Genomic DNA, 12000 nt, shown 5'->3' on the forward strand with positions numbered 1-12000 from the left:
TGCACTTCCCCACTTCTGCACTTCACCATTTCTGCACTTCACCATTTCTGCACTTCACCATTTCTGTTCTTCATCACTTCTGCACTTCTGTACTTCCACACTTCTGCAGTTCCCCATTCCCCACTTGGTCACCTCCTCACTTCCTCTCTTCGCCTCCTCTCCTCTCCCCATCGTTCATGTTGTACAAATCCATATTTTTTTATAATGCGAGCAACCATTAATTACCACACTTTTGTCAACGAATTATCTCCAGACTCCTTTTTTCCATTTTTCTGACGTATCCCGAATAGCGGTACTGTAACGATATAACAACTGACGTCTCACTGCCACTGTGGTTAACGCATTCTACAAAATATTCACCCTGACGTATCTTGCACTCTCAAACGTCCTTCTAACGCGTTCAGGCAACAATTAGGATAGCATGCACTTCAACTCTAAAGTCCCTTACACTAGTTAGAGGTGGAATGGAGGAAGAGCCTTCAGGATGTCGCAGGGTCGTATGAACACACATCCTACACTTTTGGCTTGATGGGAAGGGGGGCCCTACAGCGGACCACACATGTACTGAAGCCCGCGATTTTCACCGTTTTTGCTGTTGTATTTTTGCAACATCATTGGTCCTTCTCTTATTGACGGGAGCCTCTCTACAGCTCCTAACAGCCTACTCCTGCAGGTATGTGAAGACATTCCACAATCCATGTGATAGTGGGATGTCGGATGTTTCTCCCAGATAATAACAAAACACGCGAACAGAAAAATTAGAGATAACAGATCGGTCGTTCAGGAAACACAAAATCTACTACACGTTCACCAAACTAAAGGACTCTAGAATGTTATCTATGGAGAAAATTACAACAAGGGGTCCCCAAAAATGCCCTATCACGGAGGCCTTAGCTGCGATCAGACGAAATTCAACGTGTCATATTGTCTGTGAGGAATCGCTTTATAACACTGTTTGATTAGATTCCACACGTGTTAAGTCGGTGAAGCCCGATTCGAAGACACTTTCCAGCGTCACAATGTGCTGCCGGGTTAATAATAGCATAGCCGGTGTCATAATTCGTCAGGTACAAGAGTTACAAATTCCTTGCGTACGTCATAAAATTTGCCACTTCGTCCGCTATAACTTCGGCGAAACTCGCACCTCGATACATTTAAACGCTCTGTACATATTTTGGATGATTTGTGTTATCTGCCCCCATAATGTATTTTATTGGGTTTTAAGCTGAAGTACACTACTGGCCATCAAAATTGCTACACCAAGAAGAAATGCAGATGATAAACGGGTATTCATCAGACAAACATATTATACTAGAACTGACGTGTGATTACATTTTCATGCAAATTGGGTGCCTAGATCATGAGAAATCAGTACCAAGAACAAGCACCTCTGGTCGTAATAACGGCCTTGATACGCCTGGGCATTGAGTCAAACAGAGCTTGGATGGAGTACAGGTACAGCTGCCCATGAGGCTTCAACACGATATCACAGTTCATCAAGAGTAGTAACTGGCGTATTGTGACGAGCCAGTTGCTCGGCCACCATTGACCAGACGTTTTCGATTGGTGAGAGATCTGGAGAATGTGCTGGCCAGGGCAGCAGTCGAACATTTTCTGTATCGAGAAAGGTCCGTACAGGACCTGCAACATGCGATCGTGGATTATCCTGCTGACATGTAGGGTTTCGCAGGGATCGAATGAAGGGTAGAGCCACGGGTCGTAACACATCTGAAATGTAACATCCTCTGCTCAAAGTGCCGCCAATGTGAACAAGAGGTGACCGAGACGTGTAACCAATGGCACCCCATACCATCACGCCGGGTGATACGCCAGTCTGGCGATGACGAATACACGCTTCCAATGTGCGTTCACCGCGATATCGCCAGACACGGATGAGACCATCATGATGCTGTAAACAGAAACTGGATTCATCCGAAAAAAAGAGATTTTGCCATTCGTGCACGCTAGTTCGTCGTTGAGTACACCATCGCAGCCACTCCTGTCTGCGATGCAGCGTCAAGGGTAACCACAACCATGGCCTCCGAGCTGATAGTCCATGCTGCTGCAAACGTCGTCGAACTGTTCGTGCAGATGGTTGTTGTCTTGCAAACGTCCCCATCTGTTGACTCAGGGATCGAGACGTGGCTGCACGATCCGTTACAGCCATGCGGATAAGATGCCTATCATCTCGACTGCTAGTGATACGAGGCCGTTGGGATCAAGCACGGCGTTCCGTATTACCCTCCTGAACACACCGATTCCATATTCTGCTAACAGTCACTGGATCTCGACCAACGCGAGCAGCAATGTCGCGATACGATAAACCGCAATCGCGATAGACTACAACCCGACCTTTATCAACGTTGAAAACAAGATGGTACGCATATCTGCTCCTTATACGAGGCGTCACAACAACGTTTCACCAGGCAACGCCGGTCAACTGCTGTCTGTGTGTGAGAAATCGGTTGGAAACTTTCCTCATGTCAGCACGTTGTAGGTGTCGCCACCGGCGCCAACCTTGTGTGACTGCTCTGAAAAGCTAATCATTTGCATATCACAGCATCTTCTTCCTGTCGGTTAAATTTCGCGTCTGTAGCACGTCATCGTCGTGGTGTAGCGATTTTAATGGCCAGTAGTGTATTTCAGGACTATTACTGTCGTTATGGTAAGATAAGCGTATTCGGTTGCTAGTAACCTTGACGTGGAGCGCCGAGAGGTGATCTAGCACCGGTAACAATAAAATAGATAAGTGTGCTGCGGAGTTAGCCAACGTCGCTAAGCGCTGGAGGGCAGTGCAGCGGTCGCGCAGCCGAGATCCGCCTAGCGGGTCACGTGCTCGGCTGCACAGCGGGTGTTAATGCCAATTGTCACCCGGTAATGCGGCAGGTGCTCGGATTACGTGCAGCAATCACCTCTAACGACGCGATCACGGCGACCGCGCATCTCACCCTGATTACGTCAATACAGCTGCCAGCCAGCATAGACACCGCCCACTCTGTGCCTATTTGAAACTAGCACAAGTACTTTATTCTCGGCTGCAGCGCTACCCACAACTGTCTGAGCTGTTACTCGCTACCGGCCAATTTCACTGAAATCGATTTGTTGTAGAATCATGGAACATATTTTGTGTTCAGACATGACCTTTCTAGACTCTCAGAAGCTCATCTGCAGAAACCAGCACGGTTTTAGGAAACAGCGGTCATGCGAGACACAGCTGACCCTCTTTGTGCATAATACATATACAACAGGCTCTAGATACCGGCTCCCAGGCTGGTGCCATGTTTCTCGACTTTCGAAAGGCGTTCGACTCAGTTCCACACTGTCGCTTGCTACAAAAAGTGTGCGCTTACGGTCTATCCAATGACATATGCGGTTGGACAGAAAGTTTTCTAACAGACAGGGAGCAGTATGTCGTCTTGAACAGGGTGAGTTGAACAAAAACAAGCTTAAATTGAGGTGTGCCCTAGGGCAGCGTAACAGGTCCGCTGCTTTTTACGATTTACATAAACGATCTGGTTGAAGGTATTGACAGCAGCATTAAACTGTTTGCCGATGATGTTGTAGTCTACAGGAAAGTAGTATCACACGAAAGTTGTGAACAAATCAAGGAGGATTTGCAGAAAATAAATGCGTGGTGTAATGACTGGCAGTTATCTCTCAATATTAGTAAGTGTAACATACTGCGTATAACAAGGCGAAAATCCCCATTAATGTACGAGTACAAAATAAATGCCCAGTCTTTGGAAGTGGTAACATCCGTCAAGTATCTGGGTGTGACTATTCGAAATGATCTCAAACGAAATGATCAGATTACACAAGTAACGGGTAAGGCCAACTCTAGATTGCGGTTGATTGGTAGAATCCTGAAGCGATGGAGTCCTTCAACAAAGAAATTAGCTTACAATACGTTAGTTCGTCCAGTCTTGGAGTATTGTTCGTCTGTATGGGACCCTTACCAGTTGGGTCTGATTCAAGAAATTAAGAAGGTCCAAAGAAGAGCGGAAAGATTCGTGACTGGTACATTTAGCCATCGCGAGAGCGTTGCAAATTTCATAGAAAGTTTGAAGTGGACACACTTGTAGATAGACGGCGCGCTAAACGGAAGGGTTGCTCACTAAATTCCGAAATCCGATCTTCACTGAGGATGTGGAGCATATATTATTACCACCAACTTTCAAATCGCGCAATTATCACCATTCGAAGATAAGGGAAATTAGAGGTACTGAGACGTTCAGACAGTAGCTTTGCCCTCGCGCGGTCCGCGAGTGGAACAGAGAAGGAGGGGGGAATAATGACTCTGGAGCGAATTGTGCCCTCCGCCACACACCGCGTGGTGGCTAGCGGAGTATATATGTAGATGTAGCTGAATGTACTACCGATTTCCTTTATATAATCCATAGAGAGGATGGCAAGAAGAACGGTTAAAACTGTAATTACACTGATGAGCCACAGGCATTCTACAGTTTGTTGGTAAGTTTGTGCGGGTATATCGCTTTACACGTCTCCGCAAAGGTCATGTAATTCGCATAAATAACGGGTCACTGATTTGCGTACGTGGTGATGGCGCCCGATAGCGAACCAGATGCATTCCATACCATTTACATCAGGCGAATATGTCACCGAGACATCAAAATGAGTTTACTATAATGCTCCTCAAACTACTGTAGCAGGGTTCTGGCTCCGAGACAAGAACAATTCAACTGCTGAAAGATGACATCACCGTCGGGGAAGACATCAAGCACGAGGGGATGCAGCTGGTTTGCAGCTTCCAACGCGTCTTCGATTGCTACCGCAGGTCCCATGTAAGAGCAGGAGAATGTCTTCCATCAGCCTGCATCCGTGGCGCGCTGCACGATTCGAGCCGCCGTTCACCTAGATGACGGCGTTTGTAGTGACGACCATCGATCTAGTGTAGCAAAAAGGTGATGCACCCGGAGAGCCGACACTTTTCCAATTTCGATGGTCCCGTGCCCACTGCAATCATATCTGACGATGCCGTTGGGTCGACTTGTGAACATGTAGGGGTGGCCTGTTGCGGAGCTCCATGTTCAACAACGTACGGTGAACAGTTTGATCCGAAACACTTGTGTGTGCACCAGCATTGTGCTCTTTGGGCACAGATCCACAGATCGCCATCCACTCTACTTTACAGAGCAGACAAACCTCCGAACCCCACGTTCTGTGAAGAGTCGTGGACGTCCATCCATTCCACACCTAATGATTGTTTCACTGTCCTTCTACCTCTTTACGTAGATTCTCAAGACATTCTACCAGCTCCGTTGTTTTCGAGATACTCGTTCGCAGGCTCTGCGGAATAATAATTTGGCCTTCGTCAAAGTCGCCTATCTCAATGTATTTCCACATTTGCAGCCGATATCTTCGCTAGGGTGATGTCCGTGTCTTTTCCGCTGTCACAGCATCACGTGCCCGCATCTGATGTCGAGGTGGGCAGTGTATATCACTAACATTTCCATGTCTGCGTGAACGGACAATAATGACGACTGACAACCGTTCGAAATTAATTCGAAGTAACTTCGCTGAATGCGAATTGACTTGACAACAGCTGTTTTAGGTGTAGCTTTATTACCTCATAGTGGCAATTAAAAATTTGTGCCGGGCCTGGTCTCGAACCCGGATTTCCGGCTTATTGCAAGGTGTCGCATTAACCACATCGACTATCCGTACACGCCCCCCGAAGTGACCCAAACTTCCATACGTCACACTGTCTACATCCAACTGGGTTCGAGTACTGGTCCCAGGCTCGAATCTTGGTCCGGCATAAATTTTCATATTACACTGATAGGTAATCTGATGTAGCCGTGGTTCGATCCCCGCCAGTGCCTAAATTTTGATAAATAATCAGCATTGGCGGCCGAAGACTTCCGGCATAAGAAGTCAGCCTCATTCTGCCAACGGCCTTGTCAAAGAAGGCGGAGACTGTTGGCTCCCCTTCATTTGCCGGCACGGTAGCTCAGCGTGTTCGGTCAGAGGGTTAGCAGCCCTCTGTAATAAAAAAACTGAGCTAATCGATCAACAACGAACTTAAACGGATGTCTTACGACGTCCGCGCCGAGCACATGCAACGAACAAAAGCGAACAAAATGAGATTTAAAAAAAGAAAAAAAAAGAAAAAAAAGGGTAGCGTCTTTGATTCATAATCAAAACGTCTCCGGTCCCCGGTTCGATCCCCGCCACTACCTAAATTTTGATAAATAATCAGCATTGGCGGTTGAAGACTTCCGGCATAAGAAGTCAGCCTCATTCTGCCAACGGCCTTGTCAAAGAGGGCGGCGGAGCGGATAGAGGTTCAGGGCACTCTCTTGTCCTAGGGGTGGGAAATTGCCCCTAAAGGCGGAAGAATCAGCAATGATCAACGACATGAGGATGCAGAAGGCAATGGAAACCACTGCATTAAAGACACGTAACGTGTATCCACAAGATATGTGGCCTGTAATTGAAGAAGTGTCATGATGATTCCGGAATAGTCCCCCATTCGGATCTCCGGGAGGGGACTGCCAAGGGGGAGGTTACCATGAGAAAAAGATTGAATAATCAACGAAAGGATAACGTTCTACGAGTCAGGGCGTGGAATGTCAGAAGCTCGAACGTGGTAGGGAAACTAGAAAATCTGAAAAGGGAAATGCAAAGGCTCAATCTAGATATAGTAGGGGTAAGTGAAGTGGAAGGAAGACAAGGATTTCTGGTCAGATGAGTGTTGGGTAATATCAACAGCAGCAGAAAATGGTATAACAGGTGTAGGTAGGATTCGTTATGAATAGGAAGGTAGGGCAGAGGGTGTATGAACAGTGACCGGGTTGTTCTAATCAGAATCGACACCAGACCAACACCGACAACGATAGTTCAGGTACACATGCCGACGTCGCAAGCTGAAGATGAATAGATAGAGAAAGTGTATGAGGATATTGAAAGGGTAATGCAGTATGTAAAGAGGGACGAAAATCTAATAGTCATGGGCGACTGGAATGCAGTTGTAGGGGAAGGAGTAGAAGAAAAGGTTACAGGAGAATATGGGCTTGGGACAAGGAATGAAAGAGGAGAAAGACTAATTGAGTTCTGTAACAAGTTTCAGCTAGTAATAGCGAATACCCTGTTCAAGAATCACAAGAGGAGGAGGTATACTTGGAAAACGCCGGGGGATACGGGAAGATTTCAATTAGATTACATCATGGTCAGACAGAGATTCCGAAATCAGATAGTGGATTGTAAGGCGTACCCAGGAGCAGACATAGACTCAAATCACAATATAGTAGTGATGAAGAGTGCGCTGAAGTTCAAGACATTAGTCAGGAAGAATCAATACGCAAAGAAGTGGGATACGGAAGTACTAAGGAATGACGAGATACGTTTGAAGTTCTCTAACGCTATAGATAAAGCAATAAGGAATAGCGCAGTAGGCAGTACAGTTGAAGAGGAATGGACATCTCTAAAAAGGGTTATCACAGAAGTTGGGAAGGAAAACATAGGTACAAAGAAGGTAGCTGCGAAGAAACCATGGGTAACAGAAGAAATACTTCAGTTGATTGATGAAAGGAGGAAGTACAAACATGTTCCGGGAAAATCAGGAATACAGAAATACAAATCGCTGAGGAATGAAGTAAATAGGAAGTGCAGGGAAGCTAAGACGAAATGGCTGCAGGAAAAATGTGAAGACATCGAAAAAGATATGATTGTCGGAAGGACAGACTCAGCATACAGGAAAGTCAAAACAACCTTTGGTGACATTAAAAGCAACGGTGGTAACATTAAGAGTGCAACGGGAATTCCACTGTTAAATGCAGAGGAGAGAGCAGATAGGTGGAAAGAATACCTTGAAAGCCTCTATGAGGGTGAAGATTTGTCTGATGTGATAGAAGAAGAAACAGGAGTCGATTTAGAAGAGATAGGGGATCCAGTATTAGAATCGGAATTTAAAAGAGCTTTGGAAGACTTACGGTCAAATAAGGCAGAAGGGATAGATAACATTCCATCAGAATTTCTAAAATCATTGGGGGAAGTGGCAACAAAACGACTATTCACGTTGGTGTGTAGAATATATGAGTCTGGCGATATACCATCTGACTTTCGGAAAAGCATCGTCCACACAATTCCGAAGACGGCAAGATCTGACAAGTGCGAGAATTATCGCACAATCAGCTTAACAGCTCATGCATCGAAGCTGCTTACAAGAATAATATACAGAAGAATGGAAAAGAAAATTGAGAATGCGCTAGGTGAAGAGCAGTTTGGCTTTAGGAAAAGTAAAGGGACGAGAGAGGCAATTCTGACGTTACGGCTAATAATGGAAGCAAGGCTAAAGAAAAATCAAGACACTTTCATAGGATTTGTCGACCTGGAAAAAGCGTTAGACAATATAAAATAGTGCAAGCTGTTCGAGATTCTGAAAAAAGTAGGGGTAAGCTATAGGGAGAGACGGGTCATACACAATATGTACAACAACCAAGAGGGAATAATAAGAGTGGACGATCAAGAACGAAGTGCTCGTATTAAGAAGGGTGTAAGACAAGGCTGTAACCTTTCGCCCCTACTCTTCAATCTGTACATCGAGGAAGCAATGATGGAAATAAAAGAAAGGTTCAGGAGTGGAATTAAAATACAAGGTGAAAGGATATCAATGATACGATTCACTGATGACATTGCTATCCTAAGTCAAAGTGAAGAAGAATTAAATGATCTGCTGAACGGAATGAACAGTCTAATGAGTGCGCAGTATGGTTTGAGAGTAAATCGGAGAAAGACGAAGGTAATGAGAAGTAGTAGAAATGAGAACAGCGAGAAACTTAAGATCAGGATTGATGGTCACGAAGTCAATGAAGTTAAGGAATTCTGCTACCTAGGCAGTAAAATAACCATGACGGACGGAGCAAGGAGGACATCAAAAGCAGACTCGCTATGGCAAAAAAGGCATTTCTGGCCAAGAGAAATCTACTAATATCAAATACCGGCCTTAATTTGAGGAAGACATTTCTGAGGATGTACGTCTGGAGTACAGCATTGTATGGTAGTGAAACATGGACTGTGGGAAAACCGGAACAGAAGAGAATCGAAGCATTTGAGATGTGGTGCTATAGACGAATGTTGAAAATTAGATGGACTGATAAGGTAAGGAATGAGGAGGTTCTACGCAGAATCGGAGAGGAAAGGAACATGTGGAAAACACTGATAAGGAGAAGGGACAAGATGATAGGACATCTGCTAAGACATGTGGGAATGACTTCCATGGTACGAGAGGGAGCTCTAGAGGGCAAAAACTGTAGAGGAAGACAGAGATTGGAATACGTCAAGCAAATAATTGAGGACGTAGGTTGCAAGTGCTACTCTGGCGGGCCGCATCAGACCAGTCAGTAGACTGATAACCAAAAAAAAAAAAAAAAAAAAAAAAGAGACGTCCAACTTCGATGGTCCCCTACCAGCTGCAATCGTAATTTACGATGTCGTCGGGCCGGGCGGAGTGGCCGTGAGGTTCTAGGCGCTACAGTCTGGAACCGAGCGACCGCTACGTTCGCATGTTCGAATCCTGCCTCGGGCATGAATGTGTGTGAAGTCCTTAGGTTAGTTAGGTTTAAGTAGTTCTATGTTCTAGGTGACTGATGACCTCAGAAGTTAAGTTGCATAGTGCTCAGAGCCATTTGAATCGTTTGATGTCGTCGGCTCAGATGGGAAGATGTAGGGGTCAGCAGCTGCCGACCCTCATGCTCAACAGTATATCACGCTGTGTTCCAAAACACTTGTGCCAACACGAATACTGTCCTCTATCTTTAGATCTGCCTCTATTCTGTTTTACAGAACGGGGAAGCCACCGACCATCACGTTCTGAGACGAGGCAGGTACGCTCGACATTTTGCCCCAACTCGTGGTTTCAGCGTTTTTCAACCTCTTTCCATGAACACAAAAACAGCACGTTAACAACCAATAGGTTCGTGTTTTCCGAGATGCTCGATCCCAGATGTTGGACCATAACAGTCAGCCCTTTTGTCAAGATCGTTTATGTCGGTGGATTTCCCCAGTATCGTCGCTAGATTGCAAGTGCTACTCTGGCGGGCCGCATCAGACCAGTCAGTAGACTGATTCTCGTCTGTGCTTCGCCCATAGATCTTCCTTAAAGTGATGGGATTGAATCTCTTGGTGAGTAGTGGTCATAGTATTTGGCTCATTAATGTACACAATAAATTTTTCCTTCGATGGTTTCAATATTGTACTTTGTAGATGAGTCACTTCTCGTCAGAGTACTCCCAACAAATACATTAGATTTCGAAATTTCATCTGCAGAAACTTAATTTCTTCAAATGATACTTCGGACGTATACTTTCCGGCCATATGTCGAGTCAGCAGACAGACATTATCTACGGCTTTCACTTCAGCTATTTTAAACACTGCGCTTGCGGCCACGGGATACGCTGGGGCCAGAGATGGTGTTCGGCTGCAAAGAACTTCGTGTGAACTGAGTATGTGGTGGGACACTCGATTCGCGCTGGAATATCAATGCAGCAATCGGATGTGCACCGCAGCGACTTCTTTGCAAGGTTGATCAAAGAAAATACGATTCCAAAGCTTAAATCGATATTTCTGTTAATTAAGTCCTTCGCCGTACGAATATCTGCTGCTGTTTTCACACTTGCTAGAATTTCGACGTCGTCTTACAGTCCCTCCTACTGCTTTCATATGTTCCGTCTATTTTTAAAACTCTTCGTAGTTCGAGGGTGTGCTGAAAAGTAATGCTTCAGAACTTTTTATGTGGATACTCTTCAAGTTTCTTGAACGAAATAAACGCTATTGAAATTATACATCTATGTTCTTGAAGTCTACATACTTGGAGACCTCTACTGTTAGAGGGCTCCGAATGGCAGCGTGTAGCATAGCGGTATGTAACGTAACTATGTCGGAGCGACAGCGCGCTGTAACTGTGTTTCTAGTTTGAAGAGCTCGTCCACATACAGAGTACCCTCTGCTTCAGCACGACAGTGGCAGACCACACGACGAGCGTCGCGATATCAGCAACATTCCGACGCCTTCGGTCCACTGTCATCGATCACACTCCATACAGTCCCAACTTGGTCCTGTACCATTTTTATCTGTTTCCAAAAGTTAAAGAACAGCTTCGAGGACTTCACTCCGATAGTGACGAAGCGGTGCACGTAGAGTTGAGGATGTGGTACCGTCGACAAAGTCAGAGATTCTACAGCGACGGTATCAACAAACTGGTCTCTCGTTGGGAGAAATGTGTTCGCCGCCATAGTCACTATGTAGACATAGTCACCATGTAGACTAGTCACTATGTAGGCACAGTCACTATGTAGACATTAAGAATAAAGATATAGAAAGTTAATAACGTTTGTTTTATTTTATAAGTCTTAAGAGCTTTCAAATAAAAAATTGGGAGACTTTGCTTTCCAGCACGCCCTTGCATATTCCGTCATCAGCCGGCTATATCGTAAAATGTAGAACTCCTTTCAGAAACTTGCTACATATTTCGAGGGAATATAAAACCCGCGACCAGAGAAGCAGTTTACTGCGAGGTATGCCGTAATGTTTCAGCTTGAAATATACTCTTGGGTGCAGCACCAGGTGGATGTTACATATATTGATTTGTAATTTTGTACATTCGTTGTTTTACCCTTAGGTTACACTATTTTGTATTTACATGGGACTGTATGTAAATATACTTTGCGTTTTTAAACATGACCTTCATATGTCAAGAACATCGGGAACAGCGGAAGGTTTATGCTCCACTCCCTCACTGCCATCTATATATAAAGAACTTAGACTACAGAATCGGTATAAAAGCGCTAATACTGTACTCGCAAAGAAATAGTGTGAAATCGTCTTTTATACATATTAAATGCATTTGTATTTTATTTCACCTGTGTAGCTGAAAAAGAGAACTATTGAACTTCCTATGCCCATGCAGTCTGAGATAGTTGCGAAGAGGGCCTGTTCGCTGTGTGAATCCTGCTTTTTTTCTTCTTTTTCTTTCTGTATTGC

This window comes from Schistocerca serialis, chromosome 1 (genome assembly GCF_023864345.2).
Source record: "Schistocerca serialis cubense isolate TAMUIC-IGC-003099 chromosome 1, iqSchSeri2.2, whole genome shotgun sequence".
Lineage (NCBI taxonomy): Eukaryota > Metazoa > Arthropoda > Insecta > Orthoptera > Acrididae > Schistocerca > Schistocerca serialis.